This window comes from Panicum hallii, chromosome 1 (assembly GCF_002211085.1).
Source record: "Panicum hallii strain FIL2 chromosome 1, PHallii_v3.1, whole genome shotgun sequence".
NCBI classification, from domain to species: domain Eukaryota; kingdom Viridiplantae; phylum Streptophyta; class Magnoliopsida; order Poales; family Poaceae; genus Panicum; species Panicum hallii.
In genome coordinates this window covers 5,626,719-5,649,352 of record NC_038042.1, presented here as the reverse complement: position 1 = coordinate 5,649,352, position 22,634 = coordinate 5,626,719, and the positions used below count along the sequence as shown (strand labels likewise).

Below are 22,634 nucleotides of genomic sequence, written 5' to 3'. Positions count from 1 at the left end.
TCGGAATCAACTCCGACTAGTCGAGCTTCATCAACAAACCATCGCAGAGCGCCAGGAGGCACACCTGGTGACTCAGCAACAGCATATGACAGATGGATCACCGGGCACATACTACGCGTATTGAACAGGGAAGATTCCTTTTCTATTTTTCCTACATTGGATACAATCCGTGGCTATTACTAGCAAGGATTATTATACTAATCTACCTTTGCTAACGTGATCTTTGCATGGTATTCTCATCCCTGCGGAGCTTGCTGGGGAGCTCTCACAGACAAGGATGGCACGAGGCTGTTGGTGGCAGCGAGGAAGTTGCATAGCAAACTGACCCAGCACCGCGTCGTGACTCTGTGACGGAATTCCGCCGCAACTGGAGCTGGTTAGGAGCGAGTGCCAACCGGTTTGCCTCATCAGACGCACTGTCGCTGACCTCGACTACTCGGCTCGACTTCACCTCGCGCTGCAACGTCGATGCACCGCGGCCGTCGACCTCGACGACCCGGTTCAACTTCGGCTTGTGCCGCAATATCCGCGCGCAGCAGCGACGGGTTCGACTACTTCGACTTCGGGAGGACGATTGGCAGCCCGCCGACGACTACTTCGACTACTCGTCTCGACTTGAAACTAGTCGGAATCGACTCCGACTAGTCGAGCTTCATCAACAAACTGTCGCAGCTCCATCAACGAGCTCCACGGCTTCGTCGATATTCATCCACGAATCAAGCTAAGTGATTTATACCTTTTACGACTTGTTCTTCACAGGATCGGCTACCTTCTCGGGTACGCCTCTCGATGGGCATGAAATCCTCGGGGGTTATGCCCTGATCGACTACTCCTGGGATGCTAGACAGACAGCCACAGCTTTGGTGCACCGAGTACTGGAGGCTCTGCCACAGACTTAATGCACCGAGTGCTGGTGGCTTTGCCACGGTCTTAGAACATTGACTACGGAGGCTACGCCACAAGGTTGTGTTCTGAGTGCTGGAGGCTTCATGGGACTACACCCTATGAAAGTATAAATCTTTGCGTGTTGCCACACGCGCTCTCGCCGACTACTTATGCGTGTATGTCTTTCAATGGGTACGAAACCCTCCAGAGTTACAGATCGCCGACTACTTTATGCGCACCGCGCATCCTCTTTGTCGCATGACGACTTCTTTGTCTTCTCTTAACGGTTGCTAAAGTACTCGGGTAGCACACGCCTTAATCCGTGAAACCTCGACTCTTCTGTAAGCCTATGCTCCTACGCGTGTATGCGGCTAAGCTCCCTACGCTATGGTCTACGGCCATCGGGGATCAGGTGCTTAAACGTAACAGGCTAACTGCCCGGGGAAATTACATGGCCTAGCAAGAGCAAGACGCGAAATTTTTACACCGAATAAATTTTGGTTCCTTCATGTTATTACTGAGTATTACTCGGTATCTTCGCATTATGCTACATAATGTACGCATTGTCTTTTTTTAGATCAAGCTTCAGCAACAACCCTCCAGGCAGCACGGCGTGCCATCACAATTCTGCTAGTTCCCAGGCTTGGGGGCTGGGTGTTGTGCACTACTCAACATGGCTCCTTTGGCTCTCCTGCCTCGTAAGCTCGGGGGCTGGACGCCGTAAAACTACTCGAACATGACTCATATGAAGACTGAGAGTGCAGAAGAAACCTTAAGTCACCGCGCAGTTAAATAAACCAGCGGGAGGCTTAATTTCACTATGCAGAAGACGAAGAGTTTTTCTCAGGATTTCAGAGTAACATCGATGCAACGACTCTTGGATCCTTTTTCCCAAATTTGAGAGATTTGGATTCAAGGCTCGGGGGCTGTGGGATACGAGACATCGACTACTTATTTTTTCGAATTTATTCGAAGAGTAAGTAAGGAAGATTTAAGCTTAATTTGACCCTCAGCCTGATTCTCCGATTCAACCTAAGGCTCGGGGGCTACTCCATATGGAGTGCGATTTTTAAATCGCACACCATAACAAAGATTCAGGGCATGAGCACCTCATAGCTTTGATGCAGCCAAGAAAGTACTCGAAGAAGGACTTCGAGACGAAGCTTCAAAAGAAGTCGAAGACTGCTTCGAAAGTACTCGATAAGCCTGCAGTACTCAGCCACGAAGAGCTCGGGGGCTTGTCAGACCCGGGGCCACGGGACTGGGTACATGACGTAGTTTAAAGGGGTTTAAGAGATTAAGTCCGTCTTATCTCTTATTCATCTTATTTATCTCTTATTTATCCCGTTTAAATAGGAGATAGAGCTAATCGATACAGAGAGAATCTACTCGAGATATGTTCTGGTACGATTCCTCAGCTGGTGTTGATTAGTATCTTTGTAACCCTGGCCTCTCGGATATATAAGGGAGGTCAGGGACCCCTCTCAAAACATGATTTCTAGGTCATTCTACACCACAGGCAATACAAACCACCATACAGGACGTAGGGTGTTACGCATCTTGCGGCCCGAACCTGTCTAAGCTTTGTATTCCTTGCACCTTCGAGTTCCTGATCTCGGCGTCCCCTCACCCAAAACTTACCACCTTGGGTATATCCCTTGGTGGGCAGCCGGTTAAACACCGACAAATGGTGTTTGTCCTGTGGCTTTGGACGGTTGAGTCCGGAGCCCCAAGACGATATGTGGCAATCATGTATCCACTTGCCTCCTTTCTTGCTGTTTTCATCATAAAGTCTTTTCTTGAGGCCATTAATTATCATGACATTCGCCCTCTCGACTTGACCATTGGCCCTTGGGTGCGCAACAGAGACATATTTAATCTCGATGCACGCATTTTCACACAACTCCTAGAACTGGTTGGCCGTGAAGTTTGATCCCAAGTCCGTGATGATGGTATTCGGGAAGCCGAAGCGATGAAAGATGTCGGAGATGAAATCAACAACTCGATCTGGTGTGAGCTTGGCTATCGGCTTGTACTCGATCCAATTGGTAAACTTGTCGATAGCCACCAACACATGGGTGAAGCCGCCTGGCGCCACTGTGAAGGGCCCAATCATATCAAGGCTCCGGCAAGCAAACGGCCAGGATGGCGGTATGGTGATGAGACTGTGAGCTGGGATGTGAGATTGCTTGCCGAAGAATTGGCAGTTTTGACATCTCCGCACAAGATCCTCGACATCGGACACTGCAGTGGGCTACCAGAAACCAGCTCTGTATGCTTTCCCCACCAGCATTCTTGAGGCTGCGTGGTTGCCTCAAACACCCTCATGTATCTCCTGCAGTATGTCGTAGCCGTCTTCTTTCATGATGCACTTCATGAGAACGCGTGAGCGTGCGCCGCGCCGGTAAAGCTTGCTGTCGACTAGGACGAACCCCTTGCTTCTGCGCAAGACACAAGCTGCCTCTGCACTCCTTGCGTTCACCCCTGCTGGTAGCCTTTGATCCTGGATGAAATCGATATAAGCCTCTCTCCAGTCCTCACCAAGCATCATAACCTCCACGATCGGGTTGCTGAGGGCCCACACCCGTGGTTACCTGAGGTGAAGACTAGATGGATGGCTGCTTTAACTCCTAAACAAAGACTCCCACCAGAACCTGTGCATGAGTAGACCCCAGCTTGGATAGTATATCTGTGCCAACATTATGCTCCCGTAACATGTGATGAACCTCCAGGCTGGAAAATTTGTTTTCCAGCTTGCGCACTTCCTATACATAAGCATCCATCGTCTTCTTGTTGCAGTCCCACTCTTTATTGACTTGCTGAACAACTACAGTGAGTCACCATATACAAGAAGTCGCTCGATACCTAGTGATATCGCCAAACGTAGCCCGTGAAGGAGTGCTTCATACTCGGCTTCATTATTGGATACCTCCCAAAGGATCTGGAGGACATACTTCAATTGTTCACCTCTTTGAGAAATAAATAGAACTCCAGCACCGCCGCCATCGAGCTTAAGGGATCCATCGAAGTACATGTTCCAATGCTCTGGCTTATCGACTGGTGTTGGAATCTGACTCTCCCTCCACTCAGCCATAAAATCGACTAGAGCTTGAGACTTGATTGCAGTGCGTGGCCTGAAGCCGATAGACAAAGCCCCCAGTTCCACTGCCCACTTTGATATACACCCCGTGGCATCTTGATTATGGAGAATATCTACCAACGAAAAGTCTGTAATCGCAGTGATCTTGTACTCGTCGAAGTAGTGGTGCAACTTTCTGGATGAAATCAAAATTGCATATAAAAGTTTCTAAACTGCTGGGTATTGTACTTTGGATTCGGAGAGTACCTCGCTGACGAAATATACAAGCCTCTGCACTCCAAATGCATGGCCCTCTTCACCTCGCTTGACTACAATAGCACTGCTGACAACATGAATTGTTGCCGCAATGTAGAGTAGTAGATCTTCTCCCGGAAATGGTGCTGTAAGGACCGGAGGGGACTGAAGGTGATGCTTCAGATTTTGTAAAGCTCGCTCGGCCTCCTTCATCCATTGGAACTTGACTTGGCGCTTCAGGAGCTTGAAGAAGGGTAATCCTCTCTCCCCGAGCTGGGAGATGAACCTGTTCAGGTCTGCCATACAGCCTGTTAGCTTCTGCACATCTTTGGTTGTGGCTGGAGCCCCCATATCAGTGATGGCCGAAATCTTCACAGGGTTGGCTTCAATTCCCCGGTTGCTGACGATGAACCCGAGCAATTTCCCTGATGGTACTCCGAAAACGCATTTAGTTGGGTTGAGCTTCCACCGAAACCTGCGTAGGCTGCTGAACGTCTCTTCCAAGTCTGCAATCAGGCCATTAGGATTTCTGGTCTTGATGACCATGTCATCCACGTAGGCTTCAACATTTCGATGCAGCTAATCGGCAAAGCACAACTGAATAGCCCGCTGATAGGTTGCTCCTACATTTTTCAAACCAAAAGATATAGTTTTGTAGGCGTAAGTCCCGAACAGGGTGATGAACGCAGTCTTGATTTGATCCTCCTCCTTGACCGCAATCTGGTGATATCCTGAATAACAATCAAGGAAACAAAGGAGTACACAACCCTCCGTCGAGTCAACGACTTGATCAATGCGCGGTAGCCCGAAGTGATCTTTTGGGCAATACTTGTTGAGATCGGTGTAGTCAACACACATTCTCCGTTCATTATTCTTTTTCCTTATAAGGACGGGATTAGCTACCCACTCTGGATGAATCACTTCTTCAATGAAGCCAGCCGTGAGGAGTTTAGCTATTTCCCGTTTAATGGCCTCGCGCTTGTCATGAGCAAACCTCCAAAGGCGTTACTTTTCGGGCACAGCATTTGGGTGTACATTCAGACTATGCTCAATCAGTTCCCTAGGCACCCCTGGCATATCTGCTGGTTTCCACGCGAATATGTCTCGGTTAGCCTGAAGGAAACTGACGAGCGTGAGTTCCTATTTTTCATCTAAGCCCGCACCGATGACGGCGGTCTTAGATGAGTCACCCTCCTGGAGCTGGATCGACTTGAGGGTCACGTCACCAGTCGACTGGATGCTCGACTTGCTGGCCTTTCTTGAAGGGATCTCCAGCCCGACTTGGGAGAGCTGCTGCGCGGCCGTGAGTACTTCTCTTGAAGCATCTGGCACACGCGTAGTCGAAGTATATTGGATCGCCTCCTGGTTGCAATCATATGACTTCTTCAAGTAGCCTCGGAGAGTAAGTATCCCACTTTGTCCTGGCATCTTAAGAAGCAAATAAACATAATGCGGCACTGCCATAAATTTGGCGAGTGCCAGACGACCTAGTATAGCATGATAAGAAGATTCGAAGTTAGCAATTTAAAATTTAATGAACTCGGTGCGGTAATTCTCCCTCGTGCCAAAAGTGACTGGAAGAACCACCGTGCCAAATGGGTGCGCCGCATTATCAGGGACAATGCCGTAAAATGGAGATTTGCTTGGACCCAGCATGTCCATGAAGTCTAGACCCATCTTTCTCAAAGTGCTGGTGAAGATGAGGTTGAGACCACTCCCACCATCGATGAGCACCTTGGTGAGTCTGACTTCTGCCACCACCGGGTCCAGAACCAAGGGGAACTTACCAAGCTCCGAAAAGCTTATCCACTAATCATCACAGGAGAACAAGATGGGCACCTCCGACCAGCGAAGTGGTCGTGGTGCCGCCGGCTCGACGGACATGATCTCCTGGAGAAGCAGTTTTTGTTCCCGCCTGGAACCGAAGTCTCCATCCCCCCGAAGATGACGTTGACGGTCTTCGAAGCATCTTGGAACTTCGGGTTGCGCCCGTGGTCCCCTTGGTCATCATCTTTGGGTTCCTTGTCCATGGGCTTCTTGTTCTTCTTGCCACCGCCGGAATTGCTGAAAGTCCTCCGGAGGTGGTAACAATCAATTGCCACATGATTGGCACCTGGATGCCATGGGCATTTCTTCTGCAGGAGCTTCTCGAACTCCTCCTGCATCGTCGACTTCTTGCCTCACGAGGGATGATCCACAGCCGCGAGGAGATCATCTGGCTTGCGCTTTCCGGGTGGACTCAGATAGTCCCGCTGGCTCTTGTTGTTGCGGTTGTCATGAGGACGCCTCAGTTTGCCATCTTGGCGCCTCAGGAACCGCTCCCGCATCTTCTCCTCCTGCTCGGACCAGTCGTGCATCATGTCACGCAACCCCGCAACAGTCTTCGGCCTGTTCTGCCCGAAGTCTCTGTAGATGTCTGGATCGGTGATGCTGTTGTAGAAGCAGTCAATGATGTCCTCCTCTGAGATATTCGCGATGGTGGCACGGACATCAAAGAAACGGCGTGTGTAGGATTGTAGGAGCTCGTTACGTTCCTGTTTACACTGAGCAAGATCATGACGAGTACTCGCACGAGCGATCGCCCCCTGGAAGTTGTCGATGAATACCTTCTTGAGCCGCTCTCAGGAGTCGATCGAGTTGTTGCTAAGGCTCTCCAACCATGTGAGCGGCGCGGGGTCCAAAGCCATTGGGAAGTAGACGACCTAGGTGATGTTGGAGCCCCCTGCTACTTCAATGGCGGTGGAGTAGCAACGTAGCCATTGCTGAATAACTTGCTTACCATCATACTTGGTGATGCCAATCGGCTTGAAGCCCTCAGGGTACTTGTAGCTGCTGAATCGTGCGGAGAAAGCTGGGAAACGGTCACTGCAATCAGTACCTTCCGTCTCGACTTCTTCGCGCACTTTTCGCCTGGAATCGATCACGGACCGCGCATCGCGGCCTTCATTGATATGCTGGCGCAGGTCTTCTGGAGGAGGCCGATGATTGGCCTGTCGCGGGTTACCTCCTGGAGGTGGCTGCTGCCTCCCACCAGGAGCCTGACTCCCATGAGCATTATTGTTGTTGCTGCGCTGAGGTCGAGGACGGCCGCCTGTTGTTTGGTAGTGAGCCTGGCTTCGGCTTTCACCCACGTGCTCCTCCCTGAGAGTAGACGCCGGGTTTTGCTGATCAAGCTGAATCCATGCCCTCTGCACATAACGAAGTGCTTGACGCACGTTCGGATCGTTACTGCGCTCGAGTATGGCCGTAACCCTGGCGATATTGGCCACCGGAGTCCGGAAACCCCGCTCGCTTACGGCAGCAAATTCGGCGTCAAGCTCGCGATGCATGGATCGCGTGCGCTCATTGACCCTCCTTCGGCGAGCTACGAGCCCTGTTCCGGGTCCTTCGTGCCTCACGATCGGCGTCATCTTCGTCGCCGGCGTTGGCTGTGGCTTCATCTTCGGAGACCGCATCAAATTCGTCGATGGGCAAGTTGCCATCATCCTCGCCTTCTTCTGCCATCAGCACCTGGCGGGAGATGAGCTCCTCAGAGCCCTCGTCGACTAATTCAGTCGACTCCTCCACCACGGTGGCTAACGGCCTGCCCTCCTGAAAAGGCAAAGGCTCGAGGTGGGCCACAAGTCGATCCTCAGCCTCGAGTAGATCAGAAGGTTTCATGCCTTTCCAATGCACGAAACGCCCCTCCGGGGTGGAGATGATCATCAGATCGCTGGTACCAAAATAACCCGAAGCCCCCCGTCGTGCGGTGGCTTCGGCCCTTCGAGTTGGAGTAGAGAGTCCGGGTCCTTCTCCAATACGGAGAGGGACCCGAAGATATCGACCTCCTGGAGATCAGTGGCCAAACTGCGTAGACCGAGTCATGATCAGCTACGCAAATCCTTAGATTGGAATGAGTCCAACCCAAGGAAGGTTGCCACTGCGCCGGATGAAGTCGCGCCGGAAGCAGACTCCACCTTGATCCTTGCAGCGGATGCATGAATTGATAAGTCGTCGAGATCATCAACGAACTTGTCAAGGTCGCTGCGAGGATCCGCCACGGGAGTTTTTGGCTTCATGTCGACGAGGAATCGACGAAAACTGCCCGCACCATCTGCGATGCAGACCCACAAGCTAAAAACAAACGTTGTACCCTGAGAAGGTACTGACCTGGTGAACTGAAAAGATGCCATCGAGTTTGCCGGTGGATCTTCGATGCGCTCCCCTATCTGGCGCGCCAGCTATCGGTGTTTTACTGGCTGCCCACCGAGGGATATACCCGAGGTGGTAAGTTTAGGTAAGAAGACGCCGAGATCAGGAACTCGAAGGTGCAAGAAACACAAGATTTAGACAGATTCGGGCCGCGAGGTGCGTAATACCCTACGTCCTGTGGGGTGGTTTGTATTCCCTTGGGTGTTGATGTTTTGAATGGGTCCCTGCCCCTCCCCTTATATATCCGGGAGGTCAGGGTTACAAGAATCCTAATCCAATACTAGATAAGGAATCATAACCGAATACAACTCGAGTAAATTCTTTCTGTACCGACTAGCTTTATCTCCTATTCATACGAGATAAATAAGAGATAAATAAGACAAATAAGAGATAAGACGGACTTTATCTCTTAAACCTGTTTAAACTACGTTATGTACACAGTCCCGTGACCCCGGATGGCAGACACTTTTAGGACCCGACCCTTAAATTATCTAAGTCAAATTTTAAAACCCTTTACCTCTAGTTTCGAGAGACAGAAGTAAATGTGGTAAACATTTTGTATTATTATTAGTGGTGAAGTAGGAGAGGCACTGGATATAGACTTGTAAGAATAAGAGGGACGATTACATTGGATCCCAACAAGAAAAGGCAATATTCTTCGTTTTCTAGGGCGGTGAAGCAAAATTTGTGGACAGGTCACTGGTCTGCCCTCTGGAGTACAGTCTCCGTTGGAACATGTCCTTGCGATCCCCATCTATCCAGCCACCCGGTCCGAATGTCTGATAGTCTGATGCCGTCCGCTTCCATCCGCTTGTCGGCACGGTTGGAGCTTGCCAGAGTCGTTGGCCGAGGTCGTCGCTGCGAGGGGTTCCTCGTCTCCACTCCCCTCTATTAAACCCGGGCACGACTTGTGATCTCTGCACCCTTTTGCTTCTTCCGAGGATCGTTAACAAGCTCCCTCCCCGGTGTTCGTGGAATAGCTCGTGTCGTTTGAGTGGTAAGGATCGATGCATGCCTTCTAACTTTGGTCAATATAAGACGTGTATTGTAGTTGTAAGAGAAAAGTCTTGCGAAGTGCACACTGTCCTTTGATTCTTTTTTACAATGTATTTATCATTGCTACAAAAGCGAGATCATTGTACTCTCGTCTTCTCGATCACATGAGGTAACACATGTTGGTCCTTATTTATTTATTCATGAAATCTATTCTTGGTCTTTTTTTTACCTCCTGAAGGTGTTTAATCGATTCTCAAGTCCATCACATATTCAGTATTCACCTAGCGCATACACTAGACTGAACCTTACATACCAGCCGGGCAACGTCAATCCATTGATAATGTTGACGTTAATTATCAAAATCAGATTGCTCTTTCTTGGGCATTTACCAGATATTTTTGGTTTAAATTATAAAATTACTATGCTAATCCATCATGCAGCGTGCTAACGAATAGTAGGTTTGTACGTCTAGCGTAAAAATGCGTAATAGTGACAGATCATGGTAATAATGGCCTCTCTTCTACGACGAATCAAAGCTTCCATGGGCACCTGATGAGTGCTCCTTCTTCCTTCCCTTTCTAATTTGTAGATTGTCGTCGAAGGTAGCGATGGATCCCGGCAAGCTCACGCATAAGGCCGACGAGGCGCTCTCGGCGGCGTACGAGATGGCGTCCGAGGCCAACCACCAGCAGTTCGGCCCGATGCACCTCGCCGCGGCGCTGGCGGCGGACAGGTCCGGCATCCTCCGCCAGGCCATCGCCCACGCGTCCGGCGGCAACGAGGACGCCGCCGACTCCTTCGAGCGCGTCGTGACCGCCGCCGTGGAAGGGCTGCCGTCGCAGCCGGAGCGGACGGACACCGTCCCCCTGTCCCCCGAGCTGGCCAGGGTCCTCCGCAGCGCCCAGTCCGCGCAGAAGGCCCGCCGGGACTTCTACCTCTCCGTCGACGTGCTGCTCGTCTCCCTCCTCGAGGAGCTCCAGATCTCCGACGCGCTCACGGAGGCCGGGGTGGCGGCGTCGCGGGTGAAGGCCGAGGTCGAGAAGCTACGCGGCGGCGGCCGGCGGGTGGAGTCGGCCCCGGGGGACGCCAACTTCCAGCCCCTCAGGGCGTACGGCCGCGACCTCGTGGAGGTGGCGGGCAAGCTGGACCCGGTGATCGGCCGCGACGACGAGATCCGGCGCGTGGCGGTGATCCTGTCGCGGCGCACCAAGAACAACCCCGTCCTCATCGGCGCGCCCGGGGTGGGGAAGACAGCCATCGTGGAGGGCCTCGCGCAGCGCGTCCTCCGCGGCGACGTCCCCGGCGGCCTCCGCGGCGTGCGCGTCGTGGAGCTCGATGTGGGCGCGCTCGTGGCCGGCGCCACGTACCACGGCCAGTTCGAGGAGCGGCTCAAGGCCGTGCTCAGGGAGGTGGAGGAGGCCGACGGGAAGGTGATCCTGTTCGTCGACGAGATACACCTCGTGCTCGGGGCAGGGAGGGCGGGGGGCTCCATGGACGCGGCCAACCTGCTGAAGACGATGCTCGCGAGGGGCCAGCTCCGGTGCATCGGCGCGACGACGCTGGACGAGTACAGGAGGTACGTCGAGAAGGACGCGGCATTCGAGAGGCGGTTCCAGCAGGTGTTCGTGGCCGAGCCCAGCGTCAAGGACACGGTCAGTATACTGAGAGGGCTCAAGGAGAAGCACGAGGGTCACCACGGTGTGATGATCCAGGACCGTGCTCTTGTAGTGGCCGCCGAGCTCTCATCTAGGTACATCACAGGTAAGAAAATTCAGTTCTTCTTCTTCTTGTAGTATTTCTGGAGTTTTTATTTACTGCTAATGCAATGATCGTAGTCGTGTTCACGTTTCATTATTTTTACTTTGTTGCCTAACAATTTAACTTGTTAAATGTTTTTTTTTGGAAATTTTTGTTACATGTGTGTGTATTAGGTCGCCATCTGCCTGACAAAGCAATCGATTTGGTCGACGAGGCCTGCGCAAACGTCAGGGTGCAGCTTGACAGCCAGCCGGAGGAGATCAACAGGCTCGTGAGGAAAAGAATCGAGCTCCAAGTCCACCTCCACGCGCTCGGGAAGGAGACGGACAAACAACGCAAAGCTCAGCTAGTTGAGGTGGGAGACGACTCTCCTGGCCCTGAACTCCTGATCCACCTGACCACCTACCTAGTCATGCAGCACACAACCTTCTTCTCTATTCAGTGCAATCCGCTTCGTTTCAGGTCAGGAAAGAATTGGACGATCTGAGGGCCCAGCTGCAGCCGCTGCAGACGAAGTACCGCAAGGAGAAAGAAAGGATCGACGAGATGAGGAAGCTGAAGCAGCGTCGCGAGGAGATGCTGCCGAACCTAGAGGAGGCCGAGCGCCGCCAGAGGCTGGACCGTGCGGCCGACATCAGATACGGTGCCCTGCCGGAGGTCGAGGCCGCCATCGCCAAGCTAGAGGCTGAGGCTGGAGACAACATGATGTTAGTTGAGGCCGTCAGCCCCGAGCAGATTGCAGAGGTATGTTGGTCAGAGGCTACCTGTATGGTGTCTCTTTTTTTTCTCATTTTCAATGTTGACTTATTCAGTGTTTTTCACTTCTAGTATATTATTCTTGAAACAACCACAAATTTCGGCTGAAATTCCAATGGCTTTTCTATCGTTGTGTGTGTGTAGGTTGTGAACCGCTGGACCGGGATTCCGGTGACCAGCCTCGGACAGAATGAGAAAGGAGAGGCTGATTGGTTTGTCTGATAGTCTGCACAAGAGAGTTGTTGGACAACACGAATCCGTCAGTGCAGTTGCTGATGCTGTTCTAAGGTCCAGGGCTGGTCTTGGACGGCCACAGCAGCCCGTTGGTTCATTCCTTTTCCTCGGACCCACCGGTGTAGGTAAAACTGAACTCGCCAAGGCCCTCGCTGAGCAGCTCTTCTACGATAAGAAACACCTTGTCCGCATGGACGTCTGAATACGCGGAGCAGCATTCAGTTGCCCGGCTCATTGGAGCACCACCTGGATAAGCACATCATGATGCTTTTCCCTTTCTTGGGTGTGAAATTGTGCATCACTAGCTACTGGCTATGGACTCTGATGTTTGTTTTGGGATGGATGCTAACTATGCAGCTATGTTGGCCATGAGGGGGAGGGCAGGAGGCCGTACAGGGTTGTCCTCCTTGATGAGGTCGAGAAGGCACACGTGGCAGTGTTCAACACTCTGCTCCAGGTCCTGGATGATGGGAGATTGACCGATGGTCAAGGCAGGACCGTGGACTTCAAGAACACCGTGATCATCATGACCTCAAACCTTGGCTAATGAGGACATGCCTAGCATTCACTCATCTTCAAATGAAACTCCACTTGATATAGCTGGTCCAATTACAAGGAGTAGAGCTAAACAATTGCAGAAGGAAATTCATTCTCAGGTGAACGCTAACCTTATGTTTAATAATCAGTCTATGTTGAATGAGCCTATGTTTCAATGTCCTTAGGAATGATGGAGTGTATGAACCAGCATGGGATCAAGATGGATTCAAGCCTCTGGACATCTGAACCAAGAAGCCTATGGTGTGCATGAATAAAATGGAGGTTCATCACCTTAGCATGGGAATGCAACCAGAAGCTAGATGACTGACACATGGTACGAATTCCAAGCATCACTGCGGACAGAATACAAGGAGTTAGACGGTGTTCAATAAGTGGATGGAAGCGTCTTCAAGTCTACTTTCCAGTCCATCAAACGGTTCATTATTTGGATATCCTAATAAGGAGTTATGCTCATTTTAGTAACTGCTGCCAGAAGCTGAAAAGACGCGCGAACCAGCCACGAAATCCACTAGAGCATGCGCATGCAGCCATTTACTCAAAGCTGAACGCCCCTATCTCTATATATATCTTGTACTAGACAATGAAAAGTCAGATCTTATTTTATTGAATTCAGAATACACAAACTCGTGGAGTTTTGTTTATGCGTGAGTCTTGAGAGGCTTGCAACATTTGTTCTTTCGATTCCTGAGGGAGTTGTAGAACGCCGAACTGCGGTTCACCCAGTTCGTGCCTTCACGTCTATAGGGCGTGATTGCGTGGGCTGTTACGTTGTTACGTGGAAGGGTGATTGTCTCGGTAGTTCGTCGCGTGGACAGCCTCGCGGTGCGCTGCCTCTTCACCAGGTCACGCAGCGACAATTTATCAAGTTCGCAGATCCTACGAGAAGATCGGGCCACAACAAATTGCTACACGTGCTGCCTAGACGTGAGCATATCATCTGGTATCACAGCCTCCGTTTCCTCAGTAGGATTGTTCTTGTTTCTGGTAGCATAGATTTTATATACCTACTGTCCACTAATAGCCAAAAAGAAAACCTACAGCCCAAATTCATACGTGCTACTGATTTTGTAGTTTGCTTTATCGAGTTTTAATCCTTTAAGATTTGTCTAGTTGCTGAATTTTTTTTCCCCTCATTGTTCTAGCTGTTATCTTTGTTCCATCCCATCCTTGATCTGATCGTCTTTGCTTGCTGCATATATATAACAAAAAAATACCCACCCGTCCCACCCTTATTTTCTACCCGCCACATATTCCCCTTCCGAGTTTCTTGTTTTTGTGCTGCACCATCCATCTTGGTTGATCCTTGTGCGCCCCTCAGTTGAAAGTTTTGCTGTGTTGTCACAAATCTTAAAAGAAAAGATGTATATTGGTCAAAAGAAGGACTGAAAACAACGAGTTCTTGTTCAAAAAAAAAAGGAAAGAAAAGAAATAAAAGAGAATTGTGTTCAGCACACCAAAAAGGGGTTTGGGCAGCAACAAGTTTCGTTTGGTGCAATTGGTGTTCATCTATCCACTTCCTACATCGTGTTCCTTTCTTTGTGCATCTTTTCCTTTATATTCAGCAACTTAGACTTGTGTTCTTGGATTATTATTCGGTTTTGCATAACTACATTTATCAGCGCATTCCACTTACATATTACCCCACCAAGCTCCACTTAAAACGCGCCGTGAGTTGTTGCACCATCGTTGCTGTTACAATCACTCTTCCACTACAAATTGCAGCCCCGGTTCTTGCTCTTTTCAGGGAGAGAAAGAACTTGTTTTGTAAGTGGTGAGGGAGTGATTCTACATATATTTTGTCCTATTACTCTCTCTCTTTGTTACTAACATGGCAGGAAATGAAGATTCCCCTTCTCACACTGTGTCTGCACAAGAAATTCAGGAAGTGCGTGCACAAATGCAACAATTGATGCAAGGGATGCAAGCGCTTCTACGATCACTACAGCAGCAACATGGGGAGCATCCACCTCATGATGATGAACACATTGAGGATGATGATCAACATGCCGGTGGCGGTGGTGGTGGTCGTGGCCGAGGATTCGCTGCTGGTTTTGATAACTTTGCAGGTGGCCGCGGCTGAGGATTTGCTGCTGGTTTTGGTCGTGCACGACGTGTTCCTGTTGGGCATCCTCCTGATCTTGATGCTGAACATGGAGGTGATCCTTATGGTCGCCGTGGTGCATATGATGATCATGGTGGTGATAACTTTGGCCGTTTTGGAGCCCGTGGTCGTTATGGTGATCACCGTCGACGTCATCATGAACGACGTCACAATGATGATGGTTTGGGCAAGGTTAAAGTGTCCATTCCTCCATTCAGCGGCAAGGAGAATGCTGATGATTACTTTGAATGGGAAACCAAAGTGGAGCAACTATTTGATTTGTATGAATACCCTGCTGAAAAGAAGGCAAAGCTTGCAGCCATTGAGTTTAAAGGTTATGCCATAACTTGGTGGAATCAGGTCCGTACTGAATATCAAAGAGTTGGGCATGATCGTATAACTTGGGAAGACATGAAGAGGGAAATGAGACGTCGTTTTGTTCCTGCATATTATTCTCGTGATCTACATTTGAAACTGAAACGTCTTGTGCAAGGTACTCGCAGTGTTGATGAATATTTTCAGGAATTGGAAATGTGCTTACTTCGTACAGGGATAACTGAGGATGAGGAATCAACAATGGCTCGGTTTCTGGTTGGCCTCAATAAACCCATTGCTAATAAAGTGGATATGACAAATTACACTTGTCTCACTGAGTTGGTTCATTTTGCAAAGAGGGCTGAACGACAAGTTGCTACGTCTTACAAATACAATGCTTCATGGCGTCATTCCCAACAGCAAGGAGATGTCACTCCTCAATTCCAACAGCAAGGAGCTGCAACGCCCAAATCCTCATCTCGTGGAACAAATAGATCCATTCCACCTTCTTCCAAACAATTGGATACGAAAGGTAAAGCTGTGAGTTCAAATCAGCCCACTTCTTCTACTGCAGCCACCCAACGCAAGACAAGCAAGATTGAGTGTTTTAAGTGTGGTGGTCATGGGCATAAACAAGCTGAATGTCCCAATCGTCGTACTATTATTGCCCTTGCTGATGGTTCTTATGATTCACAAAGTGAAGAGGAGGATGAGCTTACCAATGTATTTTTAGATTTTAATATTGACACTTGTGAGTATTCAGCAGAGGATGGTACATTTGAGCTAGGTCTGAATTGTTTAGCAATTCAACCTATTCCAACTTTTGCTCACAATGACATGTTACAAGATGTTATTTCTCCATCTTCTGACGAGATTACTAGTGCTGATTTTGATGAGTTGCTTGCTGATTTTCCTGATTTCGAGCCTTCTACAATGAATACACCATCTCCTTCTTTGGTGGTTAGGAGAGTTCTTTCCACTCAGTTTGTTGCTGCTGAACAAGGACAACGCCATAATTTATTTCAGTCCCGATGCAAAGTACAAGGCCAAGTGTGCCGTTTCGTCATAGATGGTGGGAGCTGCAATAATATTGTTAGTGCTTTGCTTGTTGAGAAGCTTGGTTTGCAGCCACGTCGCCATCCACATCCGTACCATATGCAATGGCTGAATAATTCCGGGACAGTTAAGGTTTCAGCCATGATTCGTTTGTCATTTTCCATTGGTGATTATCATGGAGAGGTGGATTGTGATATTGTCCCCATGCAAGCATGCCATTTGCTGCTTGGTCGGCCCTGGCAATTTGATGTGGACTCAGTGCATTTTGGACGGTCTAACAAATACACTTTCATTCACAATGACAAGAAGGTGGTTCTTGTTCCATTATCTCCAGAGGAGATACATACTTCAGATATGGCTCGCAAGAAAAGAGAGGAATCAGACAAAAGAAAATTGAGTGAGACCCCCAACCCAAGTAAGGGAGAGAGTTCTAACCCATCCAGCCACATAAAGCCTCATGCCAATCCTAAACAGCCACGCCACACTGAGTGTCTCTTTGTGAGCAAGAGTGATTTGAGAGAAGTGAGAAACACCACAACCCCATTCTTTGTGCTCTTGCACAAGGAGGTCCTACTTTCAACTCACGATTTACCTTCATCGCTGCCTAGTGTTGTTCTTGATCTCTTACAGGACTTCGAAGATGTTTTTCCTGATGAGATACCAGCTGGACTTCCTCCACTCCGTGGAATTGAGCATCAAATTGATTTGGTATCAGGTGCTTCGCTTCCAAATCGTCCAGCGTACCGCACCAATCCTGAAGAAACAAAGGAAATTCAGCGACAGGTAAAAGAGCTTTTGGACAAAGGGTATGTTCGTGAATCCTTATCACCATGTGCAGTTCCCGTTCTTTTAGTCCCAAAGAAAGATGGCTCTTGGCGCATGTGTGTTGATTGTCGTGCTATCAATGCTATAACTGTTCGATATCGCCATCCCATTCCACGACTTGATGACATGTTAGATGAATTGAGTGGTTCTATCATTTTCACCAAAATAGATTTGCGTAGTGGTTATCATCAAATCCGCATGAAACTTGGTGATGAATGGAAAACAGCGTTTAAAACTAAATTTGGTCTCTATGAATGGCTTGTGATGCCATTTGGCTTGACAAATGCTCCTTCAACTTTTATGCGCTTAATGAATCATGTTTTACGAGCTTTCATTGGCAAGTTTGTTGTTGTTTATTTTGATGATATTCTGATCTATAGCAAATCATTTGATGAACATCTTGATCATATCCATCAAGTACTTGCTGTTTTGAGGGAAGAGAAATTGTATGGCAACATTGCTAAGTGCACCTTTTGCACAGACCGTGTTGTTTTCCTTGGCTTTGTTGTTTCCGCAGATGGTATTCAGGTTGATGAAGAGAAGGTTAAAGTAATAAAGGATTGGCCTACACCGGTAAATGTGAGCCAAGTTCGAAGCTTTCATGGTCTTGCAGGTTTTTACAGGCGTTTTGTTAAAGATTTCAGCATGATCGCTGCACCCCTCAATAATTTGACAAAGAAGGATGTTCCATTCAAGTGGGGAGATGAACAAGACCAAGCCTTCAATGAGCTGAAAACAAAGCTTTGTGAAGCACCGCTGCTACAACTTCCTGATTTTGGTAAGACATTTGAGATCGAATGTGATGCAAGTGGTATTGGCATAGGAGGTGTACTGCTGCAAGAAGGTAAACCTGTTGCCTACTTTTCTGAAAAGCTAAATGGTCCACATCTGAATTACTCGGTTTATGACAAAGAGCTTTATGCCTTAGTTCGTGTTTTGGAAGTTTGGCAACATTACTTGTTACCTAAAGAATTTGTAATCCATTCTGATCATGAAGCTTTGAAATATCTTAAAAGTCAAGGCAAGCTGAACCGTCGACTTGCTAAATGGATTGAGTTCATTGAAACGTTTCCCTATGTTGTCAAATATAAGCGTGGTAAAGATAACATTGTTGCTGATGCCTTGTCTAGAAGATGTGCGTTGATTACACAACTAGATACAAAAGTGCTTGGTTTGGAATCCATTAAAACACTTTATGCTGCTGATGCTGAATTTAAAGAGCCTTTCTCTCGTTGCATTGATGGAAAAGGTTGGGATAAATATTATGTGCATGATGGCTTCTTGTTTCGGACTAACAAAATATGCATTCCAGCTTGTTCGATTCGTCAAGTTCTTTTGCAAGAAGCACATGCAGGTGGACTAGCTGGTCATTTTGGTGTCAAAAAGACATTGGACATGCTCTCTGATCATTTCTTTTGGCCACATATGCGACGTGATGTCCAGCGGCATGTTGGGTGCTGCATCGTTTGCTTGAAAGCTAAGTCCCGCCTCAATCCCCATGGCTTATATACTCCATTACCTATTCCACATGTACCTTGGGAAGATATATCTATGGACTTTGTTCTGGGGTTACCTCGGTCTCAGAGGGGGAGGGATTCTATTTTTGTTGTTGTAGATCGCTTTTCTAAAATGGCACATTTTATCCCATGTCATAAGAGCGATGATGCTTCACACGTTGCTGATTTGTTTTTCAGGGAGATCGTTCGTTTACATGGAGTTCCAAAGACTATTGTTTCAGACCGGGATACAAAATTTCTCAGCTACTTTTGAAAGACATTGTGGGCTAAGCTTGGCACCAAGTTGTTATTTTCAACCACTTGTCATCCACAAACGGATGGGCAAACTGAAGTTGTCAACCGTACCTTGTCAACCATGTTGCGTGCTGTGTTGAAAAAGAATTTGAAGCTCTGGGAAGACTGCCTTCCACATGTCGAATTTGCTTATAACAGGGCAGTCCATTGTACAACAAACTCTTATCCATTTGAAATTGTTTATGGGTTTAAACCGCATACTCCCATGGATCTTTTGCCTTTACCATTACAGGAACAAGTTAACTTGGATGCCACAAAAAGATCAGACTTTATCAAGCGGTTACATGCGGAGACAAGAAAGAATATTGAGAAGAAATCAGCACAATATGCAAAGCAAGCAAACAAAGGTAAGAAGAAGGTTACATTTCAGCCAGGAGATCTTGTATGGTTGCATCTACGAAAGGATCGCTTTCCCCAACAGCGTAAGAGTAAGTTATCTCCTCGGGGTGATGGTCCGTTCAAGGTTCTCCAAAAGATAAATGATAATGCTTACAAAATTGAGCTGCCACCTGAATATTCCAATGTGAGTACAACATTCAATGTCAAAGACTTGCTTCCATTTGTTGGTGAGCCTGAGTCGAGGACGACTCCTTCTCAAGAGGGGGAGGCTAATGAGGACATGCCTAGCATTCACTCATCTTCAAATGAAACTCCACTTGATATAGCTGGTCCAATTACAAGGAGTAGAGCTAAACAATTGCAGAAGGAAATTCATTCTCAGGTGAACGCTAACCTTATGTTTAATAATCAGTCTATGTTGAATGAGCCTATGTTTCAATGTCCTTAGGAATGATGGAGTGTATGAACCAGCATGGGATCAAGATGGATTCAAGCCTCTGGACATCTGAACCAAGAAGCCTATGGTGTGCATGAATAAAATGGAGGTTCATCACCTTAGCATGGGAATGCAACCAGAAGCTAGATGACTGACACATGGTACGAATTCCAAGCATCACTGCGGACAGAATACAAGGAGTTAGACGGTGTTCAATAAGTGGATGGAAGCGTCTTCAAGTCTACTTTCCAGTCCATCAAACGGTTCATTATTTGGATATCCTAATAAGGAGTTATGCTCATTTTAGTAACTGCTGCCAGAAGCTGAAAAGACGCGCGAACCAGCCACGAAATCCACTAGAGCATGCGCATGCAGCCATTTACTCAAAGCTGAACGCCCCTATCTCTATATATATCTTGTACTAGACAATGAAAAGTCAGATCTTATTTTATTGAATTCAGAATACACAAACTCGTGGAGTTTTGTTTATGCGTGAGTCTTGAGAGGCTTGCAACATTTGTTCTTTCGATTCCTGAGGGAGTTGTAGAACGCCGAACTGCGGTTCACCCAGTTCGTGCCTTCACGTCTATAGGGCGTGATTGCGTGGGCTGTTACGTTGTTACGTGGAAGGGTGATTGTCTCGGTAGTTCGTCGCGTGGACAGCCTCGCGGTGCGCTGCCTCTTCACCAGGTCACGCAGCGACAATTTATCAAGTTCGCAGATCCTACGAGAAGATCGGGCCACAACAAATTGCTACACGTGCTGCCTAGACGTGAGCATATCATTGGCGCCGAGCATCTTCAGAGCTGGATGGAGGGTAAGATCTCCATGAAGGCTGCTCATGATCAGGTCATGGTGAAGGTGTGTGCTACTGTTTTACTTCTTTACATGTTCCTTTTGGCCTATACATACACTGTTATGCTGAAACCCCTTGATTGATTGAGGTGGTTCAATTCATCTGCAGGTTAAAGAGCATTTCCGGCCTGAGCTGCTGAACCGTCTGGATGAGATTGTCGTCTTCAACCCTCTCTCGCGCGAGCAGCTGAGGAAGGTTTGCCGGCTTTAGATGGACGATGTTGAACGCCTCCTTGAAAAGCACGGTGTCGCTTTGGCAGTGGATGCTGCTGCCTTGGACACGATCGTGTCCCTATCTTACGATCCGGTACGGGAAAGCATCCATTTGTTCTGATCGATCTTCATCGCCGCTACTAGACCATCACCATCTTATTTTTCGGTGTTCCGGCTATTTACTCGGGGGTTTTAATGCAACTCTTCCGTTGTGGTTCAACAGGTATACAATGCCAGGCCAATCAGGAGATGGATTCAGAAGAGTGTAGCAACCCAACTGTCCAAGATGCTGGTCCGGGGAGAAATAGGTGAGAATTCCAGGGTGTACATAGACGCCACGACCGACAGAGAAGACCTGACTTACAGGGTCGAGAAGAATGGAGGATTGGTGAATGGGCAGACGGGACAAAAATCTGGCATCCTGATACAGCTGCCGGGTGGAGCAACTAGTAGCAAGAAGCAATGGCAGTGAAAAGATGGCGATCATGCATGGAAGACAACCAAGATGTTTACAAATTTGTACATTGTAAAGTATAAGGATACACATGTGATGTACATTGTACAACCTTATTGAGCTAATATGCATGCACATACTGTGATTTTTATTTAAACTTTTTTATAGACAACATATATATTGTATTGGATAAGGGTGATCGGAGGTGCCCTGACGGATTACCAATCCAACCCTACTACCTAAAAGTTTTTGGTAATCACCAAAACACACTTCCATCTCATCTAAATGATTACATATCATATTTTTGATGTGTTGCAGCAACCGTTACCAAAAACCAAACATAGAAATAGTTATTGATAATGGAGAGAGAGTGTATTCTGGATACGTGAGATACAGAACTGCACATAGTGTATCCGAACGCAATGCTCTTTGTCACTTCTTTGATTGGTAAAAAAAACATGGAACCGACGTGATTTGCTCGTGAGATGCGGAAGGTTGCGACTTGTTGCGTTGACTGGTTCAGTAATGTTGACCAGAGGCCTGAGAAAGATCTCTAAGATTCAGTTATCCAGCTGCGAGCGTGCGTGCGTTTTCTCTTTCTACCGTCTTAATTGCTTGTGGAGAGCTTGAGCGCAGCAATACATAAGTAGAGGAACTTAGCAGCCCCACCTTGCACCATCACATCACGGAGATAAAGTTGTTTGGCAAAATAGTCATTTTAGTCCTTCAATTTTATTCTAAGGGTCAAGTTCATCCCTCAACTTTTAAATTGGTCAATATGATCTCTCAACTTTTGTTTTTAGGTCAAACTCGTCCATATGCTGATATTATACTCCATAATAATATGAGATAAATGCAAAAAGTTCTTTCTACCTTTAGTTTGTTTTTTCCCTCCTCAATTTCCACTGTTTGTGTCACTCTTTGCTCAACTTTCACAACATTTTATATGGTGATACGTAGTTATACAATAAGTAGGTTTAACTTTGCTCTCCATACGTCCGCAATACAATACGATACATGGGAAAATAAAATTATATGTTTCAAATTAAATACTTGTGATGTTCAGCTCTTGAATAAATTTAGAATGAGAAGGAGCTAAGGCCAAAGAGAATTTCTTTTTTATAAATCTCATATTATTATCGAGTATAATATTAGCATAACAATAAGAATAAGTTTGACCGAAAATAAAAGTTGAGGGACCATATTGGTAAATCTAAAATTTAAGAGATGAACTTGACCCTTGGTTCAAAGTTGAGGGACTAAAATACCTATTTTATATTTTACCAAGTTGTTTTGTGCTCTCTCCTTATCTCTCGATCATGCGCAACAATAGGTCCATGTCACCGTCTGTTCCATAGGGTGACAGGGACGGCGAAAATTCTAGCAAGCAGCAGGTACTAGATTATATTTCCAGTTGCTGTCCCATATCTGTATGGCTGCATTTCAGGATGGTTCCAAGCGAAGCCACTGGCTGTTCCTCGCAATAATGGACGACGTACCCTTCAACCGCAACCATC

The 22,634-nt window shown here is 47.7% G+C and overlaps 1 pseudogene; it reads left to right on the top strand.

Annotated features, from left to right (window-relative positions):
- The first annotated feature begins 9,946 nt into the window (after nucleotides 1-9,946).
- LOC112896021 lies at nucleotides 9,947-21,247 on the top strand (annotated as a pseudogene).
- The last annotated feature ends 1,387 nt before the right edge of the window (nucleotides 21,248-22,634 follow it).